At 40.7% G+C, this 24,925-nt stretch overlaps 1 protein-coding gene across 1 annotated transcript in view; it reads left to right on the forward strand.

Annotated features, from left to right (window-relative positions):
* VIPR1 (vasoactive intestinal peptide receptor 1) overlaps positions 1–24,925 on the forward strand; it is a 2,416,152-nt gene that overhangs the window by 397,350 nt on the left and 1,993,877 nt on the right. The gene's annotated exons all lie outside the window — the stretch shown is intronic.

Consider the following 24,925-nt stretch of genomic DNA (forward strand, 5'->3'; position numbering starts at 1 on the left):
TAGGGTTCGCCACAGTGGAACTCTGGTCCGCTAATGATTGGCAGTAGATTTTTTATGGTGCCAAGTTGCCAGCCCAACCTTCAGCGAAGGCACGCCCATTCACGCATGTTATTTGGAGGCCACTCGACTGCGGGGAGGACATACAGACTTCACACAGAAGGCACTCCAGCCGTGAATCGAACAGGAGAACCTCTTGCTGTGAGGTAACAATGCTACCACTGTACCACCACGGCTCATGTCTAATACTAATCTATAACTAGTATTCTTTTTCTTTACTGGCCACTTGGTTGAATTTGGACTCTTGACACTTTAATTATAATGCCATTTCCTTCCCAATCTGTAATGCATCTATGAATATCTTCCCCTGCTTCTCAGGGAATGGGGTACAGTTTCTGATAGGGTGGTAACCTTTCTGTAGGTTCCTCTGCCATTATGGTGGCAATGGTAACCAGATTACAGTCCGGTTTATCTTTGGCGCATAATTCTGGAAGCTCTTGCATCAACTGATTTTAAATCCTGCACCTCATCTTTGCAGTCTACTGCACACAGCTTTTTGAACATTTCCTGTGTCTGCACCACTGTACATATCACAGCATCTTTACTTCTCTACAATATTTTGTTATTAAAATCTAACACAACACCTAATCCTGACATAGTGTCCATTCCCAAAATGGTACTGTCACACTAAGGATGTAACAAGAATTTTACTGTTACCTTTTTTCCTAGGCTGATTTGCCTTATTCAGGAATCTTATTTCCAAAGGCTTGCTGCTAACTGCAGCTACCTTTGACCGTTCGAACTTTAGAACCGTATTTGGGTCCTGTAGCAGACGTCTGTTGTAACTGAATCGGAAGCCCCATGTCAGTTATTACACTGTGCCATAATTCCTTTCCCATGAGTAATGAGATGTATGGTCTGCCATCCTTGCCAACATTAAATGAAGTCAGATACACCAATTGATTTGGTGCTCAGCTGCCACACCCCTCATAAATATTCTGAAAGTTCTCTGTTATAACACTAGCAGTCATATTAACTTGAGCTACACAATACTTCTGGTCATCCCTCTGGCTGGAACTTTGTGCATAATTTACACTGTTATTAACTGTACAAGACTGAACTGTGTCTGAAATACTAGCAGTATCTCTTGTGGTCTGCTTCCCCACCAGTACATGTGCACTCCCTTCAGAAAACAATAAATCCATGTGAACATCACAGTGGTCAGGAGCTGTAAGAACCGTCAGTCCTCTGTCTGGCTCAGATTTGAAACCTTACAGACAAGGATACAATGAATCATACTGAATAATGAGATGGTCTGTCAGTGACCTCACTCACTGCATCTACCCTCAGACCTTTCAACCTTCCTGGCCTTACTGGGAATGACTGGAACTGTATCATCAATACCAACTCTAGTACATTTGTTTTTCCACATCCATTACTTAGAACATTGCTTTTTTACATGACCTAACTTTTTGCAAAAAAAAAAAAAACCCGTTTTCTGCCATGGTTGTTGGAATCTGTTTCAGAGCTGCAATTTCTGTATGTACAGAAAATATTTTATTACTTATATCTGACGCTTGCAAACTTTGCTTTTGTCTAATGACTTAGCAGGACTGCCTCTTCTAATGTTTTGGCTGTAGAATTCACATTAAGCGTAATGGCTATATTAAGGCACTGAACTCTCTGCAAAAAGGCTTCAACTACCTATTTCTGTATATCATCCTGTGCTATTTGTCTGTCAGAATAATTGTTCCCTACTGCATATGCCAAAGAAAACAATGTCAAGGTTCCATAACACTGTTGGTTCTGGTTATTCTGAATTGATCTAGTAACCTGGGATCAAAACACGTTTTCTGTGTCAAGGCTTGTAAAGCAGCATGCATTCTTGCACGTATGTTAACAAGCGGTAGCTCATGATTCAATGTCTTAAGAGTCTTAGGAAGAAAATATTTAAAACATTTTGACAGTTCTTGTCCCCAAGTAACTCTCGTATTACTGGACCAATCTTCAAAAACCATACGATTCTGAAGTAATCCCTTCCTGTCATCGCATTTGGGTAGTAACTGTAATAGTTTTGGTTTATGATGCAATTTCTGAGCTGTGGTTATGCACACTGAATCTGCAGCCAAAGTTTCAAACTGATGGGAAGGCTGCCCTTAATCACTCTTGCCTTTTGCAGCTGATTTTAAGTACTGTTTTTTTAGTCTTAAGAAACTCTGGTATCCCACTGATAAGCTCCTCTACATCCTGTCTAAAAGTAATAATATACCTGTCCTTGTCTTCAAGCTGTTTTTTTATAGCACTCAACCAGCTTATTCTGCTCACCTTCAGCATTATCTGTGGTATTCCAGCTGGAGAAAAAGTTATCACAATCCCTTAATAAAACAGGAAGAACATTTTTTTGTGAAGCATCTAGTTTGCTTATCAAAATCTATAATTCATCAACTGTAGTCACATTTACTGGTGTTATGGATATCTAAATAATAATAATAACACTGCTGACTATATTACCAGATTGCTGGTGCAACACATAATTATGCATGCCTAGCATAGCTTTAGCAATAATCTGAAATTTAGCAGTGTGCTTGGAGAAAAATTTGCCATTACATTGAATACAGTTTTGTATAACCCAATCCATAAATTTTAACCCCCACAACATCAAGTAATTCAACTGTAGAAATATCTAGACTGACTGAACATTTACTGGCCAACGTAGTTATGAAATCCATGTTAATAGAAAAATTAATGCTTACACAAGGAGAACTGATGCACCATCTGCAGTGGCTATCTTCTGTATGGAGTTCATGTCTGGAATAGCAGTGGTGGCTTCACTGAAAAATCTGTTCTGTATGGAGTTCCTGTAGTGTTGCTTATTTCTTCTGTATGGAGTGTACTGTCTCTCATCTGGAAAACTCTGCTTTGCTGCTGAAAGGTCTGTCATACCTTTTGCTGTAGTTACTGAGACTAGAAAAAAGTGTCACTGTAAACTGCTGACAAAAAATAAAAAATATGCTACAATAATGAAACCTTGAAGTTAAGCTGGCTGCTGCACTTGAAACTGTACTTCAAAGGTTACTCACTAGAGCTGTCTCTGATCACTAATCTCCAGAGTAGCTGGGTTCCAGGAAATGTATGCATCTCCCCAAGCAACAGGCCTGTTTGGGCACCATTGTAAGAAATCAGAGTTCTGTTGCCATGGATTGCTTAAGAATAATTTGTTGTAGTGAGTAACATATAATGTTGTTGTTGTCTTTTGGCTTTTCCTGGTTAGGGCTCGCCACAGAGGAACTCCGGTCCGCTAATGATTGGCAGTAGATTTTCACAAACGCCGAGGTTGCCAGCTCGACATTCAACCTTCAACTAAGGCACGCCCATTTACGCATGAGTAACATATAACAGCAAGTATAAATGTCACAGCAGCATAATAAAATGGTACATAGCAGCATAATATATCAAATAACTGAAAGTACAAAACTAGTATAAGAACTACATCTGAACAAGTCTTGTATCAGACTTTAACTGACATCCCTATCTTAAATATATACCTTATATCACTTCAGTCCAATGATTTTCCTGTGGAAACCATATCCGCTCCCCTTAAACTTCTTAGACCCTGTCTTGTTTTGCAGTCTTGCAGGTGCCTAGCATGGCCTGTCTTTTTATGTAACATTCCATTGCAAGTACACATCTTTCCCTTGCAAAAGTGAGACGAGACCATTCTGTATCATTCCATTGAGAACTATTATTTCTGCACATCTCATTCTAACCACCATAATCTATTCTCTGTCTTTCTCTGCAACTGGAGCTACTTGGGCTACTACTCTGGTGTCCTAATTTCATCATTTATCCCACAATGTAGTAACCCAAAACTGAAACATTTTACCCCTTCAACATTCAGCTGTAGTCTTACAAATTTCAGTCTCTGCTTCATGCAACTGTGGATGCCTTGAAAAGTCTCTAGGTAGCACATGAAGTCATAGTAACACTGGTCTTTGCATCAGTTTTGAAACTCACCTGAACCGCTTCAGTATCAAACACAGTAGTGACTGAAACTAGAAAAAATGCTTCCTACACATAATTTTCTGTCTTTTATTCAAGAATAAACCTCTCTAATCTGCTTTATTTTACAAATGACACCAAAATGGCAGTCTTTTCCACTGTCCACACCTTTTGCCACATGCAAAATATTGCTTTGATGCAACATAACCAAAAGCATAACTGGTTCAGGTAACACCTTGGGCAAGTACTATGAACTAGCTCCTTACCCCCCTCAGCTCTTCAAGTGAAGAGCAAGAAAAAAAACACACTTTTCTTTAATAAGCCATGAGTGATTGCTAGGTGTGTGCATAAATCTAATTGTTAAGCCAAAAAAAAATAAAAAATCTACTAGCACACCAGCCAAATGGTCAGATGCATGCCATGCCCCCACACTCTCCTTTCCCAGACATTCAGGTCCCAGGTCTGTGCCTTGCTCCCAAACCTCATTTAACAATTTATTTCTTCTTTTAAAAGGTTGCAAACTGTTTGGTGTCATTCTAAGGGGATCCAGTATTTGTCTGCCTGGGTCAACATGATCGACAGACCACGATGCTTTGCCAGAGATGGCTTACACCTGTCGCCCTTGGGATTCTGGATACTGGCTAAGGCTCTTGCCACCCCTATAGTGCCTTTTTTAGGCAAGATTCAAATGACAAATTCACCACCATAACAGGTACAAGCAAGCAAAATCTGAGGGTAATGCTACTCAATGCAAGAAGTCTAAACATCAAAATGCACTCACTCGAGGCACTTCTTAAAATGGAGAATGTTGACATCTGTGCAGTGACAGAGACCTGGTTCAAAGCTCCAGAGAGCACCCCTGCATTACCAGGCTATAATTCATACCGCACCTCTCTGCCACCTAACCCATAATGAAGCACTAAAGGTGGAGGCGTGTCCATATTCATTAAGGATATCCACACCTCCAGGCTAGTTGAACAGCATAATGCATCCAAGATTATCCAAGTGCAACTAACTCTGGGCAAGACCGTAATCCAAATTGTAGCTTGCTACAGACCCCCCACCATGCCCCAGGATTCCCACTCCTCATTTCTTGATGCACTGGAAAGTATTAGGGTACAACCTAACACCCTAATAATGGGCGATTTCAACTACCCCACTATTAACTGGGAAAACTACTCATGTACCAACTCTTTTGCTCAACGTTTTCTGGAATTCATAAATTCCAATGCCTTGGATCAACTTATCACACCCCCACCATGGGCAATAATATCCTAGACCTGGTCATTACCAACATGGGCAACCAGTGGTCCACACCAAAGGTCAATTCCTCGTTGGTCAGATCTGACCACAAGCTAATCACCCTAGACATCCACATCCCGCCCACATCCCCAATTAGGGAAACCACCGTAAAAAACTTCTCCAAAGCCAACTTCACACTTCTTAAGACAAAAGTGGCAAACTTCATGACAACCATGTAGACGGACAATAGAGTTCCGACTGCTGAATCCTACACAAATGCACTTTATAAGCACTTACACGAGTGCATGGATCATGCTATCCCTAATAGAACCAAGATGCTATCCTCCAAAAAAAGGAAGCCGATCTGGTGGTCCTCTGCCATAAACAAACTCTATGACAGAAGAAAGAAACTGTTGCAAAAGAGTAAAATCCCATGACTGGAGGAATGCCCTGGTCAACCTCAGTAAGAAGCTGAGATCCCTCATAAAATCCTCTAAAGCTAGTTACGAAAACAAAATTGCCACTGACTCTAAAGGCAACCACAAAGCATTCTATAGCTATGTCATAGGTTCATAGGTTCATAGGTAGATACTAGGCTATCTGCTGTAGGGCATTTATAAGCCTAGCCAGAGTGTATTTGGCTTCTGCCTCCCTATTAGATTAGCCTACTGTGCCTCTGTAAAGTAGGTCACAGAAGGTACCCTTTTAAGATTAGTTTACTGTGCCTCTGTGTAGCAGGGACACAGAAGAGATCCCAGGGGTGAATTTGCGATTTCCCATCCACGTGTCCAGATTTCGCTTGAAGAGGGTCAGCGACGGGCTATGCCTAACATGAATTGGGATTCTATTCCAGAGTGAGGGGAGCCTCTGGGAAATGAATCTGTCCCTTCAGCATGTCCTGTTTATTTTTGTGCTGAGGTTTAGGTCCCTGGAGCGTGTAGCTCTAAGGGACTTGGATTTTTTGAGGTGGAACATGTCCATTAATTCTGGGTTTGACATAGCTTTGTACGTCAGGCATAGATCGCCTCTGAGTAGGTGGTAAGCAACTGAGTAGAGCTGGAGTTTCATTAGTCGAGCTACATAGGGCATCTGTTTGTAGCCCATGATCTCCTTGGTGAGGTACTTTTGGGGTGTCTCCAGTTGCTGCAGGTGTCGGGTGAGGTACATCCCAAAAGGGGCATTGTATTCAATTATGGGCCTGATGAGTGATGAGTAGAGGGGCACAATGACCTCTCTTGATCTAGATGCGAGCCCTTTTGTGATAAGGTGGGCTATATAGAAGGTCTTTCTAACCACTTTGGCAATGTGATTATCAAAGGAGAGATTACTATCTACGCTGGTCCCCAAATCTCTAATTACTTCTTCCGTACTTAATGGATTACCACCTATGTGGTAATTTGTGGGCACCTTGTTTTTCCCAAAGGGGATGACTATGCACTTTTTAGCATTTAGCTTGAGGCCGTGGCTCTGGCACCAAGCATCCATCTCTGTGAGACCCTTTTGGAGGATGCTTGTGTCAGCTGGAGATTCGATTATGGCCCCCAGTTTGCAGTCATCTGCGAACTTTGTCAGCCATAATCCCCCCGTGTTAGCCTGAACCTCAGAGAAGTATATACCAAACAAGAGAGGTCCCAGAACTGAGCCCTGTGGGATGCCACTTGTAACTGGTTTGGATTCGGACATGGCACCTGCAGTTCTGACCATGTGGGTTCTATCTCTGAGCCAGTTTGCAACCCATCTTGTGATATAGGGGTTGATATTTAAGCTGGTAAGCTTATTTATGATGCCTGAAGGGGGTATTGTGTCGAACGCTTTTGCAAGATCCAGGCAGGCTGTGTGGACTACCTTGCCCTCATCTATGGCTTTGGTAACTGTTTCAAAGAAATCAACTAGGTTTAAGAGGCAAGATCTGCCCTTAACAAAGCCGAATTGGGTAGGGTCCAGTGTCTGGAGGCTCCCAATGCCTTTGTTTATGAGTTCCATGATAATACGCTCCATAGCTTTACAGCCCAGACTAGTCAGGCTTATGGGGCGATAGTTTCCGGGGTCCTTTGTGGCACCACCTTTGTGGAGTGGGACCACTATAGCTGTACACCATTCTTTGGGTACATATCCTGTAGTAAGGCTAAGTTTGAACACTGACTTAATGTGAGGGTTCAGTTCTTCTTGGAGCTTGTGTAAAACACAGCCTGGGATACCGTCCAGTCCCATAGATGCTGTGTTTTTTGTTTTGGAGAGGGCAGCTTTCACCTGTGCATCTGTGATGTCAGGGAGGTTAGATTCAGTTGGGATAGGCATTTGCTCCTTTGGGGGGGAAGGGGGGGGGAGTTTGCACTGAATCTGTCTGCCAGGATGTTTGCTATGTCTGTAGGTTTGGTATATTTTGTGCCATTATGCAACAATTCAGAGCATATCTGGGAGTTTCCGCCCATGTTCCTGACATAACTAAAGAAGGCCTTGTGATTATCTTTAGTGTCTAGGGCAATTTTTCTTTCAAAACTGGCCTTTGATGATTTTATGAGGGATCGAAGTTTCTTGCTAATACTGATCAGAGATGCCTTCCCTTTTTGGGATTTTGCTGTGTCATGTAGTAGCTTCCTCCTTCTGTTGTATAGCTTATTTATGGCTGGGATCCACTAGACTGGTCTCCTGTTTTTGGAGGAGTGAGTCTTGGTTTTATTTGGGATAGCACGATCCATGCATTCCTGCAGGTGCTCATAGAATGCATTTGTAAAGGATTGTGCGGATTGGGCTGCATTATCCTCTGGCCCAGGGGCTTTGAAGGATTCCACCTCAGTCTTGAGAAGTGCAAAGTTGGCTTTTGAGAAATTCTTTACAGTGATTTCCTTGGATGGGGGTGGGGACGGGATATGGATGTCCAGGGAAATTTGTTTATGGTCTGATCTTACCAATGAGGGGTTTACCTCTGCTGTGGAACCATGTTGGTGATGACCAGGTCCAATATGTTGTTCCCTCTTGTGGGAGTGGTGACCCCTCTTGTGGGAGTGGTGACCAGTTGTTCCATTGCGTTAGAGTTTATAAATTCAAGGAACCGTTGGGCGAGGGTGTTTGGCCTTGAGTAGTTTTCTCAGTCAATGTTTGGGTAGTTGAAGTCACCCAATAACATAGTGTTTGGAGGGACCTTCATATTCTCCAGTGTTCTAAGGAATGCCAAGTGGGGTTCCTGTAATAGGGTTTTCTGTAGCAGGCAACTGAAAGGCAGTTTTGCCCACTGTTAGTTGCACATGGATGGTTTCCGATGCTTCGTGCAGTGCCACTAACCTGGAGGTGTAGGTATTTTTGATGAATATAGATACTCCCCCTCCTTTTGTGCTTTTGTCCGAGTTTTGGGGCCGAAACGCATGGTATGAGTTATAACCTGGTAGTGCTGGGGTGCTCTCAGGAGCCTTGAACCAGGTTTCTGTTACTGCATAGACATTGATTTTCTCCATACTGAGGAGAGCCTCGAGTGCGTGCATCTTGAGGTTTAAACTTCTGGCATTGAGTAGCATTACCTTTAGTTTTTTTATCCTTGGGTTGTCTATGGAGGTGGGTTTGTCCTTTGAGCCTTGCCTAAAAAAGGCACTATGGGGGTGGCAAGAGCCTTGGCCAGTATACGAAAGCCTAAGGGTGACAGGTGCAAGCCGTCCCTAGCGAAGCAGCGTGGCTTGTCGAGCATGTCATCCCAGGCTGACAGACACTGGATCCCCTTTGAATGACACCAATACTTTAGCTAATTTGAAACTGATCATTTTGTCTTTATACTGTGGCATCATTCTTGGTGAGGGCAAGATGCTACTCTAGGTCAGGGTCATACAAGACTGGGCTACATGGTCAGAAAGCTCCTCTGTCTCTTTTCATGTAGTCCAGGGAGGTACGTCTCGGGTCATTCACACCAGCATGGACAATGATGGAGTCATACTTGTACTTGCTTTGGAGTGATCTGAGTGCTTGCGTTATGTGGCGGATCCTGGCACCCGACAGGCACCTTACAGTGACCTTCTCCTTGTTCAGTCTGGTGAGCGGGACGTCAGTGTGCCGGACAACAGAGTCCCCTATAACAAGTGTATTTGGTATGTTGTTTGGCCTTAAGAGCTGTGACTGTGAGGCACACTGATTTTGTGAGATATGTGATTCATGGGTATTGTTGAGGGGTGGCTGTTGCTTGGATATCTGCTTAAGAGGTCTTTGCTGTTTAGGCAGATTTTTATTTTGAGCCTCCGAGTATGTTTTTGTGTGTTTATGTGTTGGGTATGCAGATGAAATAAGTCTGTGTGAGACTGGATTTGTGTTGTGGGTGGTTACCTTTTCCTCCTGACTGACTGTGCCAGTCTTGGGTTGAGAGAGCTCTGCCTCCAGTTTGGCTGTGTAACTGCATCTCTCACATGTATTAGAGTTTGTTGGAAGGAGGAGAGGGTTGTCTGTGTACATAAGGCAATTGTAACATTGCCTCAAAATTCCCAGATTCACCAGCTAGACTGGAGAATAACCTTGAAACTGACCCTTGGACATACCAGATTAGTATAGGTAACTGATTTTTTACTGATCAGATTAGGGAAGGGAACTGATTTTTCACTTGATCAGGAAAGACCAATCGGGAGCCTAATACTTATGAGAAGTCAAGGAGGGTGTAGTGCTTTAGTTAGTTAGTGTTTCCTTATAAGAGCTGTGCAAGTGCAGAGCTTTAGAAAGAGAATACAGTGATTACTTTGAGAGTTTGAACAGTTCTAAGGGAAAAGGTGAAGAGCAGACTTTGTGGAGCCTGGAATAGTTTAAACCTGTTTAGGTGGCACTGCCCAACGCTGCTCAGTGCGCAAAACCACGCAAAAAGAGAGTTGTAGGGTTTTAAGAGAGAGAGAGATCACGGAGTTTAGAATTGACCCAAAATGGCCAATAAAACTACAGCTTCTAGGCAGTAACCACTCCTCCAGGGACAGGCAGGCTGTTCAGTGTTAACCACTCCCACTGGTAAACACAGAGTCTTCCCTTTAGCCCAAGCAAGCACTGGCCTTCTAGAAACTTCCAAACAGTTCAGAACAGCAAAGCTGTAACTGAACTTTCTTAACTTTCAGAAAGTGGGGAAAAAAGCAAGAATTTTTTTTTTTTTTTTTTTTTTTTTTTTGTAGTTTAAAGGTAGCAGAGATACACAAGCAGCAAAATAATCACAACAGTGCAATAAATGACCCCACACTTGAGTGCTAAGCCAAAATCAGGTAAAATGCAGTTTTTAGAGAAAAAAAATTATTTTAAATTAAGTGCAACACAGGAAATGCAGTAAACAGGCTCTAGATGTGTTCCAAGTACTGTTACTGTTACAGATATAAACTTTAGCAAGCCGGAAAATGCCAATGTCAATGAAAATGTCAAGAATCTCAATGGCAACACTCAGATCTGCTCTGAGTTACAGCACAATGGCACTAAATATACAGAACCAACTGATATTGCCAACATCCTGGCAGATAGGTTCAGTGCTAACTTTACCCCCCTCTCACCCCCTAGAGGGCCCATCTCTATACCAGAAGAATGCAAAGTTCCTGTAATTACAGCTGCACAGGTAAAAAACACACTCTCCAAAGCCAAGAACACAGCATCCATGGGACCTGACAATATCCCAGGCTGCGTTCTACACGAACTACATAATGAACTGGCACCCTACCTAAGTACCATGTTCAGTCATAGCCTCACCTCAGGCTTTGTGCCCACTGAATGGCACACCGCGATGGTTATCCCACTCCACAAAGGAGGAGCCACGACGGACCCCAGAAACTACCGCCCCATTAGCTTGACGAGCCTGGTCTGCAAGGCCATGGAACATATCATCATGGAACTCATAAACAAAGACATTGGTAATCTCCAAACTCTGGGCCCTACCCAGTTCGGATTTGTAAAAGGCAGATCATGTCTCCTAAACCTGATTGACTTCTTTGAAGCAGTCACCAAAGCCACAGATGAGGGTAAGGTGGTTCACACAGCTTATCTAGATCTTGCCAAGGCTTTCGACACCTTCCCTCACTCTGGAATTATAGATAAGCTCACTAAACTAGGCATAAATCCCTATGTCACAAGATGGGTTGCCAACTGGCTCACGGACAGAACCCACACTGTGAAAGTAGCAGACTCCAAATCCAACTTCAGACCAGTGACAAGTGGAGTACCACAGGGTTCAGTCCTGGGTTCTCTCCTGTTTGGTATCTACTTCTCTGAAGTACAGGTTAACATAGAAGGTCTTTGGCTAACAAAGATTGCAGATGACTGCAAACTAGGAGCCATAATCGAAACTCCTAATGATGTGGACATACTACAAAAAGGCCTCACTGAGACAGATGCCTGGTGTCAAAGCCATGGCCTGAAGCTCAATGCCAAAAAGTGTATTGTCATCCCCTTTGGTAAAAACTCTGTACCCATGAACTACCACATAGCTGGTAGTCTACTTGCTGAAAATGTGATGAGACCTTGGGACACAGGTGGAACAGTAGCCTCTCTTTTGATAATCACATCGCCACAGTGGTCAGGAAATCCTTCTATGTGGCTCACCTCATCACAAAAGGTTTCTCATCCAGAAAAAGAGGTCATTGTTCCCCTCTACTCATCACTGATTAGACCCATTATAGAATACAATGCTCCATTTTGGAATGTACCGCACAAGACATCTACAACAACTGGAAAGGCCACAGAAATACCTCACAAAGAGGATTACTGGCCTCAAACAGATGCCCTATGCAGACCGTCTCAAAAAACTCCAGCTTTACTCCGTCGCATATCGCCTACTCAGAGGCGATCTCTGCCTAACATACAAAGCTATGTCAAACCCAGAGCTGTTGGACATGCTCCACTTAAAGAAATCCCAATCCCTCCGAGCTACACACACTAGGGACCTAAACCTTATCACAACAATAAACAGAACATGCTGGAGGGATAGATTCCTGTCCCAGAGACTTCCCATACTCTGGAACAGACTACCTATCTATATCAAACAGAGCTCCTCATTAGCACTCTTCAAGAAAAAACTTGATGATTGGATGGGAGATAGAAAATTCACCCCGGGGATCACTTCTGTGGCTCTGCTTGACAGGGGCACAGGAAAATAATTTTCTTGGGTGGCGAAAGCCAGGGTACATTTTTGGCTAGGCTTATATAGGCCCTAGGGCCAATAGCCTAGTACCCTCCTATGAACCTATAACCTGCCTGGATGGAGTGCTTCAACACTCCTGTTTTTTTTTTTAAATATATTTTTTAAACTATAGCAAACTGCTTGCTACAAACGTAGCAAACAGTTGCTGCACTTTATACCCTGCCTGAACGGATTGTTGTACCACTAGCAGTTTAGACCACACATGGAGCGCTACAGCACTCAGGTTTGATTGCAAATACAATACCCACATTTAAAAGCTGGTATTGCATTAAAGAGTGATTGAGATTGCCTGATCACATTCCCAATACTTTGCACTCAGGGTAGTTGCCCCTCTTGCCCCACTGTAATACGCTACTGATCATAACTGTCACTCCTCATGGGTTTGACAAGCTTACACTTACTCTGCTTCTCATGCATTCACTTAAATTTGTTAGAATTATCCCGCTTTTTAAAATGGCCTTTTTCTATGCATTTTACCTCGTGCATGGTGTTTGCCATGATTAAATTGCCATTCTGCCTTTTAACTAATTCTGCCTTTCCGGCAATCTACAGTGCATATTCTAAAATTAAATTTACTTCAAATTGTAAATTTTTGTATATTTCAACATTAGCCGACCTAATCATAACTCTGTCACTTATTTGTCTTTTTTACCATCAAACACACAGTTTGCAGCTAGTTCACAGAATCACTTTTTGTGTCTTGTATACTTCCATGGAAGCATGCCCTTTTATGCAATATATTTCTCTTTTGCACAAAATGTTCATGGAGTTTATTAACCACTGACACATATCTAACACTGTTCATATGTGAATGAAAAAGGTCTGTATATGATCTCCACCTCATACCCTGTTGACTATAAAAATGTATTTACCTTGTTTTCATCTGATTTTTTTGCCTGCCTTGTTTGCCAGTTTAAACTGTGCTAACTTTTGTCTGTTAGCAGGCTAGTCATATACTTTTGAAAAGTCAAACTGTTCCAGCTGGTTAAATTTCATAATTTTGCTTAAAATTAATTTTATTGTGGTATAAACAACTTAATTTTGGTTAAATAAAAACTTGTCAGGTATTACAGCTTAACATTGGTAATATTGGTAAAATAGTCAATTCTGAGCTTGCCAGATTTACTTCAGATAGTGTGGTAAGGTTTTATATTTGGCATGCCATTTATTTTTTTTTTTGGAGAATACCTCCATTCTGGTGCCGTGTTGTGATACACACCAATAGTTAATGGTAATTGAGGATGGCAGAGGCAGAAACCTAAGGATTTAGCAGCATTTTAGTTAAACATGTGAAATTTATTCTGTGCAAAATGTCAGCACAACAAAATGCCATCAACAGTTCAGTCATCTCAAACACTGTGTACAGAATCTAAATGCAATGCATTATGGGATATACACCATCTTAAAAGTGGCAATACTGTTAAATACTTTTAAAGTGGCAATGACTATGGTATGTGTTCACAGAGCATACAAACAATCTGTCAACTTTGCTTACCTAATCACAATGACCATCTGTTAAACATCTGATTAAGAGGAGAAAACCAAATTCTGTATTTAATACCTTGGGTTTTGAGGATTGCAGGGCAGATGACGTGGATACAATATATAGCACAAAAATGCAGTTTAGAAAATAACAGTAGACACTTAAAGCACATTTGCTACTGATAGAAGTTCAAATTCAAAAAGTTTATAAGCAGTGGTTAAAGAAAGATGGTAAAGAAAACTTTAAGAACATTTTTTCATTCTAAGTAATATTGTAATTTTCATGGAAAATGAGGTATGTATGACTTTGAAAAAATGAAGGAAAAAAGTTGAAGTACAATACTATTCAAAAGAAAATCACTTTAAGCTTAGTAACTGACAAATATTATTTTAGGACTAGAACAGCCAAAAATGAAATCATTTTTAACTCTGGATAGCTTAACAGTTTTCTTTTTTTGATAATGATAGTTTTCTGCCTTATTAATATGTCTTTGTATTGGGAATAAATATATGCTAATGAGGTAAATTGGCCATACCACTACTAAAGGAATCTTGAAGAAAACAGTTAATGCCTAGAGTGTAGGACTAGAAATGATTTTACTCAGTGGTTTGGAACTTGCCAGTTTCAGTTATAGAGAAAATTTGGAAGTTTTACGGTTACATTTTTATTGTATGTCTGGAACATTCCAGACATAATACTTGTACAGAAAGGAGCAGCCTGAGCTGGAGGGCTGGGTCCGTATGGTTTTATTCATTTCATACAGATAACAGATGTGGCAATATGCAACAATCTTACCAATGAAGATTCAAAAGTTTTATTTTAAAATGCCACACCCATCCATGTTAAATGAAATACAGTTAGTTTTTCTTCTCCCATAAACTTAAATGTCTAATGTTTGAATAATGCTGCTACTTTATTTCTGTAAGAAATAAACTGCCTCCACACACTTTCTCTTTTTTATATGTAGTGCACTGAAGACATGCCACTGATTTTCTTTTAAATAAGGAAACACTGCTGCCATTCAAGAAGAGCCATAAGTTTAGACAGATGCAAACAGGAAGCTGCATTACATTCTATTATAGACCTGATAAGGGAGGAGTATAAAGAGATAATAACTTCCCATAACATAGAAGACATACCCCTGACGATCAGTCTGGTTAGATAAAAGGATTTTCTAACAGTAGATGCATGTTAGTTAGGATAGCTCATTGTCGGTAAAAGAGCCAAGGTCGCTAATAATGGTGTCAGTTTTCAAAGGGGTGCTATCTGTGTGGTAGATACAGGAGTGGCCATTTTTGGCAAAGGACACAGTACTACATTTCCTAGCATTTAGGTTAAGGCCATTGTCCTGGCATTGTTTATTTCTAATGTTTGACAATCCTAGAGATTCTGGGAGTCAGCTGAAGAGTCATCTGTTGACTTGGTCAGACACACAGGGTCTTAACATCGACCCTGACTCAAGAAAAATAAATACTGAAGAGAAGCAGCCCAAGGTCTGATCCCTGAAGGGATAAGAACACTCCTACAGTAATAGATTGGGCACTGTTGGTGATTTAGTTTGCTATCCATCATATTATGTAGGAGTTTAAATTTACTTTGATTAGCTTTTCTATAATGCCAGATACAAGGATGGTGTCAAAGGCTCTTTCTAGGGTGAGGGAAGCAGTGAGCACTGATCTGCCTGTCTCTAGTATGTTGGTAAACTTTTCAAGGAAGACCACTAAGTTTAGGAGGTGGTATTTTCTGTTAGCGAACTTAAGCTGGCTTGAGTCAAGGGACTGTATACTGATGACGTCCTTTTTGATAAGATCCATGATGATGCGATTGATTCTTTTACAGATAAGTCTGGTTAGGCTTCTAACAGGGCTATAGTTCAAGTGTTAGTGGTGAGCCCTCCCTTTTCGAGTGCATGACTGCTTCAGTTCTCCACACCGCCGGCACAAATACGGTGGAGAGGCAAAGACTGAACAGGTTTAGTAATGAGTCTATAAGGCTGTGCTTAGTGATGACAAGAAAGTAACCGTAACCGGACACATTGTATGGACACACAGAGCTAGTGTTCCCGGCCTTAGAGAGTGCCCTCAGGACTTGTTCTGAAGTTATTTGGGGGAGGCATGATAATATGCAGGGAGCAAATTGAGGGGGAGTGAGGGTGAAAAGCTAGAGCTAAATTTATTACCTAATATGTTAACAACTTTCACTGGGAATGCGTAAGTGTTGTTTATTAGCTCAGGGCAGTGCAGGTATTTTCTAAGTTCTGATGTAGTTAAGGCTTTAGGGTTAATCTTTACAGAGCATCAGTTTTTAGTTCATACTTACCTTTGGAGCATTTCATTTTTGGTTCTGAGTTGTTTGTTTATCTTTTTGAGCTCAGTTTGAGTTTGGGCAATTTATTTTTTCTTATTAGCAGTACATTGCTTCCTAGTACTCATAGATTTTATACTAGCATAGGGGTTTATTCCTGACATTAGTACTGTATTTGCGTTTGAGGAGGACTAATGCCTCAGTGCAATCGTGTAGGTTCACATGTGACTACTAGGCTAATGACTCCAGAGGGCCTTTTTAAGCCTAGACATGCTTCCCAAATGTATCTGACAAGCTTTGATATGCTAGGGTTATTTTTAAGGGGTATATGTAGGCTTAGGCATGAGTGATCAAACATTTACTGGCAGAGTCTCTCTTCTAGAAACAGAAATGACAGACCAGGGGTACATTTCTGATTCCCCATCCACTGGTCCATGTTACTCTTGAATTGGGTTAGAGAAGAACTCTGCTTTATGTGGACTGGAAGCCTGTTCCATACAAGGAGCAGTTTGAGACACATACCTGTTCCTCCAACATGTACTATTTATGCTGCATATGAGGATTAGGTCACTAGATCAGATAATTCTGATGCCGTTTGTCTGCAGATGTACATAATGTCCATCAGAGTGTGATCATAGACTGCTTTGTAGGCCAGGCCTAGATCACCTCTCAGTAGTCTAGATGAATGATTACAAGGACAGGCCTTTGATGTAGTCTGAGTAGGATATGTTGTCATCACTGTGTATTCTTCTTGTGAGGAATGTTTGTGGATTCTCCAGTTGCTGCATAAGCCTGGTCAAGTACATACTGAAAGGGGCGTTGTACTCAATAATTTGTCAGATGTGGGCTGAGTATAATGGAACAGTGACATCCTTGGACCTAGGTGCTGTACCCTTACTTACAAGGTGTGCAACATAGAATGGTTTCCTTACTACTAGAGAAGCATGCTGGTCAAAAGCCAGGTTACTCTCTACTTGCATTACCAAATCCTTGATGACTGGTCTGTTAACAATGTGGCGGCTTCTAGGGGTAACTGTCTCCCCAAGGGATACTGTTATGCATTTCATGGCATTGAGTTTTAGTCTGTGTCTCTGCCACCAGTTACTGATCTGTGTCAGGCCTTCTTGGAGGTTATTTGTCTCTCTGAGGGATACTGTGACTGCTCTTAGTATATTGACATCTGTAAACCTGGTCAGCCTGAAGCCCTTGATTTGGTTTTGACTTCAGAGAAGTAGATGCCAAAAAGGGGTAACCCCAGCAATAAGCCTTGAGGGTTCTGTTAGAGACTGGCCTCTTTCTTGAGGTAGATTCCATTAGCCTAACTTCCTGGGTTACATCTGTGAGCCATCTGGCTATCCAGTGGGTAACATAAATGTTTATACCTAATTTTGTGAGCTTGTCTACAGAGCCCAAGTGGAGTATTGTGTCAAATGATTTGGCCAGGTCCGATTAGCCAGTATGCACCATTTTGCCCTTGTCAGCTGCTTTAGTGGCCTTCTTGAAAAATACCACCAGGTTGAATTGGCATGACCTCTCCCCTGATGAAGCCAAACTGGGTTGGATCCAGTATTTGATGGTTTCCTAAGCCATTGTTTATCATGTCTATGAAATTTTCTTCCATGGCTTTATAAATGAGACTAGTCAGCTATATGGGTCTGTAGTTTCTCTGGTCCATAGGTGGCCTGCATTTATGGAGAGGGATAATTGGACTCAATAGACACTGCTAGAGTAAGCAAGGTTTTGGCCAATATGTGAAAGCTGAAAGGGTAGGAGCAGACAGTTCCTGGCAAAGCAGCATAGCCTGTCAAATGTATTCTCCCACGCTGATAAATATTGTACCCCCTTGGTTAATACACAAAACTAACCCAATCGTTAAAGTCCATTATCTTCTGTTTATAGTGTGGCATCAACAATTAATAAGGTAGAATAGTACTCAGTGTTAGGCTCATACCAGCCTGGGAGACACAACCCGAGACCTCCATCATGTCTCTGTTCATATAGTCCAGGGAGAGATTACCTTCATAAGCTTGAAGTTTCAAACCTTTGAACTGCAAATGGTCGAGACCATAAGATCAAAGTTTTGAAACTCCGAATGTTTTGAATGGAGATTTCTGTACAGTGTAGAATGGGAAATTTGCAGTTTTCCTCACTGTAATGCAATCTTGGAGTTGATATATATTTATTTAGCAAGGGGGTTGAGGAGTGCAAGGGGCTTGCCCCCCCCTGCAAAAACGTTTAATTTTTTTTTTTTTATTACAATTTCAAAGTTTCAAAACTTCGATATTATGGTCTCAGTCATTTGCTGTTCAAAGTTTTGAAACTTCAAGCTTGTGAAGTAGATCCCCAAGGAGGTACATCTCTGGTCATTTTCATCCACATGGACTATGACAGAGTCATAATGATACTTGTTGTTCAACAATCTAAGTGCATGCATGATCTGGCAGACCCTGGACCCTGATAGACAACTGACTGTAAGTCTCTTCTTAGCTCAGTCTGGTTTGGGGGACATCTGTGTGTCTCAAAATGGAGTCACCTATGACCAAAATTTTGGGTTGTGTGGTGGTTTGCCTTACATGCTTAAAAGCTGAGACTCTGTGAGATGTGGTTGTATATGTCATTGTGGGTGCAAGACTCCTGAGTTTGATGAGTATACTTTTTGAAAGTGCAACATTTGGGGGGGGGGGCTTTGGGTTTTGGGAAGATTATATTGTGTACAGTGGGTGTGGTGGGTGTAGTGTGTTTTTTACAACCTGTTTGATATTATAAGTGCTTGTATGTGATGGCCTTCCCTGCAGCGACATTGTGCAACTGTATCTGTCGCACACTGTATCAGTGGTTGTCAGTAAACATAAGGCAAATGCTACATTTTATCAGGATGCTCATAAGCACCAAAATGGCTGCAGAGATAGTAGGAAAGTACATAACCGTGGTTACAGATCCTTACATCCTTACTACATGAGCTACAAAAACGATGATGCAAGAAGAGTGAACACCTGGCTAACTTGAATGCTCTAAGCATATAGACCACAATCAAGACAATCTAAGACTAAACTAATGAGGCAGCGCTCTTTGTGAAAAGTAGCTGCTTGTTGTATAGCTAAGTACTGATGAAACTTCAGAGGTAGTTTTTATAGGGAAATTTTCAATTGTGCGTGCCTGGGTCAGTACTGGACACCACTAACCACTATGTGTGATGGCAAGTCTTGTGCAAATGCAACACCTCTTATACAGGCTCAAAAACACAGTAAACAAACAAAATAGCCCTTTGGCTAATCACAATAAGCACACTGTCTAAGGTTTACTCAGTTATTTTCAGCACAGAATGAGACCAGTCTACTCTATTACTACTAGAGTGCTGACCTAATTCTTTTAACCTTAGACCATTAAAATACAATGGAAGTACAACGCTGCAATATGGTCTCGGCATTATGAGGTTCGAACTTGTTATATGTTCGATCTACTGAAGGGGACCCCTATCTCTCTCTCTATATGTATATATATATATATATAATGTGTGTGTGTGTAAAATGTTCTCTATACTTATCTATATATGTGTGTGTGTGTGTGTGTGTGTATCATATATATATATATATATATATATATATATATATATATATATATATATATATATATATGGGTCTGTGTCATAAGATCTAAAGTTCAAAAGACTGAAACCCAAGAGGATTAAAACGCAAAATATCGAAAACATTTTAATGAAGGGACAAGCCTCCCTGCACCCCCGATGTGGAGAACTGTGCCCCCCCACCCCCCTTGATAAGTTTTGAAGATTCACACCATTTAAATGGAGATCCCTGTACAGCATAGACCAGTATATTTACATTTTCCTCACTGTAGTGCAATCTCAGAGTTGGTATACTTAGCAGGTGGTGTGAGTTGGGGGGGGGGGCTTGACCCCCTGCAAAAATGTAAAAAAAATATTTTTATTTTTTTGTTCGTTTATATTTAAATACTTCAAAACTTCGATATTATGGTCTCTACTGTAAGAAATTCGAAGTTTTGAAACTTAAAATTTAGACGTAGACCTACATATCTGTATATCTATCTATACATATCTATGTATCTGTGTGTGTGTGTGTATGTGTGTGTGTATATATATATATATATATATATATAAAATTCCTATACACATACAAACACACACACACACACACACACACACACACATATATATATATATATATATATATATATATATATATATATACACAATGTGTGTATGTAAAATATATATATATATTTGTATTATCTGGTCTAATAGGAATGCACTGATGAGGTTTATAGTAGGGATCCTTTCTGTGTTCAGTTGGAGAAGAGATGAGGTTTGCTGGTGAAGTAAGTCAGTAAAACAGAGATAAAGCACAAGAAGTAAAATAGGGGTATAACCCCAGTAGAAGGGTTTCAATCAATGCAAATGCCAAGTCATACAAGTTGGTATGGTTTACACAAATAATAGGTAGAGGAGTGCTAAAGAGTGGCTTATTAGGACAATAAAATTGACATGACTAAAGAATTACAGTTTGAAGTCTGCTTCGATTATTGCAGTTTAATGCCTGGCTTACCTTACATAGCAAGAGATTTAATGCAGTTAGTAGAAGCAGCTGTATGCATTCATAGCTACAGACACAGCAGTGTCAGAGAATGGCTAAGTGTAGTCTGATGGCTAAGCAAACTGGCATTGTTGCCGTAACAGTAGAGGATTTTATTAGGGTGAGTCTGTTGCACCTGAATAGCAAATGCAGTAGAAAATTGTAGTTGCACTGAATCAGTAGGAGTAATTTGCAGGTGTAGATGTGTAATTTCTGAATAAAATATGACAACTAGCAACCAGGATCAGTTGTCATAGTAACAGAAAAGTGTGCTTGCAATGCAGTCGGCAGCAGCAAATGGTGATGATAAAATATTGCCCATCTGTCTACCTATTACTCTATCTTTTATAAACTGATTTAGTCCCACTAGTCTAATGGGCTGTTTTCAAAGGAGACTTGAAGTGGTATTTACACTACTAGGGATAAGTTGGCCAGTGCATTGGGACACTTCCCCTACTTCTCACTTCTGTGAGTAGAACCCATTTTGGAGGTGCACTTCCGGTTTCGGTTCCAGGGGCAGAGGTGGCCCAAAGAGACAGGAAGGCAACTGGAAATAGAAGGAGATGATGGAGTTATAAAGTAAGTGAAGGAGAAGGCAAATATTGAGACCGGGGAATGTGTGCAGGATTCTGAGTAAATGTTTCAAAGAAATGAGTTTGGAGATGAGTCAGCAAATGAAGGATGTATAATTACAATCCTCCACTCAGAAGGGTTTCAAAGAAATGGTGGTGCAGACTGAAACAGAAAATGAGAGAGATGTTTCCCGTGAGGACATTAAGGAGAAGGATGCAGTGACAATCTTAAAGAATTGTTGAGATGAAAAAGAAAACATATGCAGAAAAAGTAAAAGAAGGCTGCAGAAAATGAAAAATGGAAGTACTTGTAAGGATTCAAATTAAAGAAGAGAATGAAATATGCAGCTGCGAGATGTGGGACAGTTTATTAGCTCCTCTGGGTGTAAAAGCACATGAGCTAAGAGCATTTATTAACAAAAATACATTTTGTGACATATTTGAAACTGTTTTTTCAATGAAAATTTTCTTGGAGAATATGAAAAAGTGTAACCCACCGAAGCTTTATCTGATAAAAGCATTCAACAGAGAATTTGTGTACAGTTTCAGAGGTAGCAAAAGAGACTTTCAAAGGGCATTTGAAAACTTTATGTAAAGTAGTACTGAACATTGCAAATGTTTAACAAAAGGGGTTTATGGAGTGCTGGCTAGGACTGTGATATTGTGTTAAAAGTAGAAAAAGAAAACAATTATATTTGACGCATGATAAATGCGGAGAGGAATATGAATGTTGTAAAATACTGGGGACCACCTAAAATATTTTTTTGTGGAAAAGGACATTTGACAAGTAAGTGTGACAAAAAAAATGCTATATTTATGGGGAAATTGGACGTGATGCAAAAAAGGGAATTCAAATGTTATAAATGTAACAAAATAGGGCATTTATGGATGGATTGCAAAAATGAAAATAAGAGATAGAGAAAGAGAATGAACAAAGAGAATACATTTTTAGAAGTAGAAATAAAAGAAAAATTGGTTGAGAAGAAATAATAGAGGACACAGAAGACGGTTCTGAAATAAGTGATCAAGAAACATAAACTGGGAGACGGTAAAAGGAAAAAAGAATTCTATTAGTAAAAGGATACATGACTAAATGATGGAAACAGAAAATTTAAGGGGATAAGTACAAAAGAAAAAAAAAGAAAGGAAATGGGTGAAAAAGAATATATCCAGGGGCAGCCCGTGCTATCGGACTGCCGGACTGCAGCCCTCCCACCTAGAAAAAACAAAAGAAAAATCTGTGAAACAAGAAAACAAAAACGGAAAAAAAAATCATGAGTCCCGACTCCTCTGCGTATGCGCGGACACATTGGGGAACTCAGACTGCCTTTATCAGGCAGTCCGGATACAGACAAAGAGGTACCAAGCAATCTGTGCTGTGAGATACCCAGGAATCTGTGTGGTTGTCACCGTACAGAACAGAGGAGCTCCAGACTGCTTCAGCTGCAGGCAGAACCAATGAGGACTGAGGGGTGAGCTCTCGCAGGGATTTCTGCTGCGCGGGCTTCGTTCGTGAATTATACGGCTTCGGGTAGGTGTAAAAATGGTCGCTGGCTGGATTGTGGGCTTCGTTCATGAAACTCGTAGGTGTGAATTACTGCTGAACACATTTTCTACAGCAGGTAGGTGAAGGCTTTGTGACATGGATTATACTGCTGGACAAAGGGTGTGTGTGTGTGTGTGTGTGTGTGTGTGTGTGTGTGTGTGTGTGTGTGTGTGTGTGTGAAATGCCCCAGTTGCTATATACTGGTGGCTAGAGAACAAATGGCGGTGGGTAGAGATACTCAGGCTTGAATCCTGTACCTTGGATGCAGGTGGCAAGGACCTGAATTCCCTATCCACCACCATTTCTAAAAATATTTGCAGATTTTTGCCTCATATTTGTTCTGTTCCTCATAAAATCTGTGGTTTCTGTACCTACATTTTTCCTGGCAAAGTCTGTAGTGCAGTGGTGCACTGGTAGTATTGCTGCCTGACAGCTACAGGTTCTCTGGTTTGATTCTTGGCTGGGGTGCCTTCTGTGTGGAGTCTGCATGTCCTCCCATCTTACAAATATGTGTCGAGAGTTGCTCCCTGCTCTGCTGAAAATTGTCTTTTGTTCAAAGTCAGACTAGTTTCCTGGTTAAATGTTTAAAAATAACAGGCATTTGAATTTCAGACTTCATATTCTTCAGAAAGTACATGGTAACACAAAACTGGTTATTCTAGCAGTTGTCTAAGTTTATAACATGGATATTTGAAATTTGTCCCTATTTTTGGGACTGTATTCCCCCATTATTGGCTTCGTCCAGGTATTTTGTACTAAGGTTGAGAGCTATCTATGGTGAGAACTGAATTAATTGAATGTTTGGGGGCTGTATTCCCCCCATTACTGGCTTTGTCCACATGTTTATTGCTAAGAGGTTAAGAGCTATGGTGAGAACTGAATTCACTGAATATGTCTGGGGGCTGTATTCCCCCATTATTGGCTTTGTTCAGGTGTTTTGTGCCAAGAGGTTGACAGCTATGGTTAGAACTGAATTCAGTAAATGGTAACCATTTAAGTTTGTCTTCCTCTCTTTCACAAAACAGCTGATTTGGCATAGTGGTATGTTTCTCTGACTGTTTTGCACAGGGCCCCCTGGGTTAAAGACGTGGCAGTGAAATGTAAAGTGGTAACACAGCATTTTATTCTAGCAACTTTCCAACATTATACAAGCAATGTTTAAAATGTGTCCCTAGTTTTTGGGCTTTTGCCCCCCCCCAAAAAAAAAATTTCGGCTTTTTCCAGATTTCTTGTGCTACAAAGTACAGAGATACAACTGCATGTCGAGTAGATTTTACAAGGAGCTGAGAGCTGCAGGGGAACAAAACTTTAGTGCTGCTTATTCTGAGTCTGCTTGCATTGTTAACAGCACAACAGGTAGTGTACTTGCATTTGATGCAGAAGGCTGTGGGTTCTACTCCCATAGTAGATAGATGCATAGCTGATACTGTACTGTGTTGTAAAGTGGGTGGATGCTGCAGTCCTTTTTGGCGAAGATACCTAGAGTAGTAACTATAAACCTGTTATCAATTTGCCATATAGTCCCTATTGCGATATTACTAGCTTATCATTTTTTTTAATGCGTGCATCATAGGTAATTTATTCCTCAAGGGCAACAGGCACTTTACTTGTAGATGAATAAGCAATGACATATCAAGTTGTTATCAAGTTGTTTGCTAGCAGTAACCTCTTCATTGTTACAGATTTCTTTAATGTGGAATTAGTTAGATGACTTTTATTACTTCAGAGATTGTGCTTATTTACTGATACTGGTGGACCGTAGAAGGTTGAGTAGACTTTTATGATGGAAATGTTCTGAATTGGGTAGTTTTGTCATTGGTGCATGCATTTTGTTTCATTGTTTACTAGAAAAATGTTCAAAACAAATTTAAAATGCCCTCTAACAACTGTAATGTATTGTACAAGGAATGCAATTTAATACAATCGGGAAGGTGTATCAAAGAGCATGTGTATGTTTCGTGTTCAAGGGGCCTATGATTTGAAAACAGCCCAAAAGGGGCATATGATTTGAAAACAGCCACTGGCAAAATGTATTTTCTTTGA

Source organism: Protopterus annectens, chromosome 3.part0 (assembly GCF_019279795.1).
Source record: "Protopterus annectens isolate FY-2018-M chromosome 3.part0, PAN1.0, whole genome shotgun sequence".
Lineage (NCBI taxonomy): Eukaryota > Metazoa > Chordata > Ceratodontiformes > Protopteridae > Protopterus > Protopterus annectens.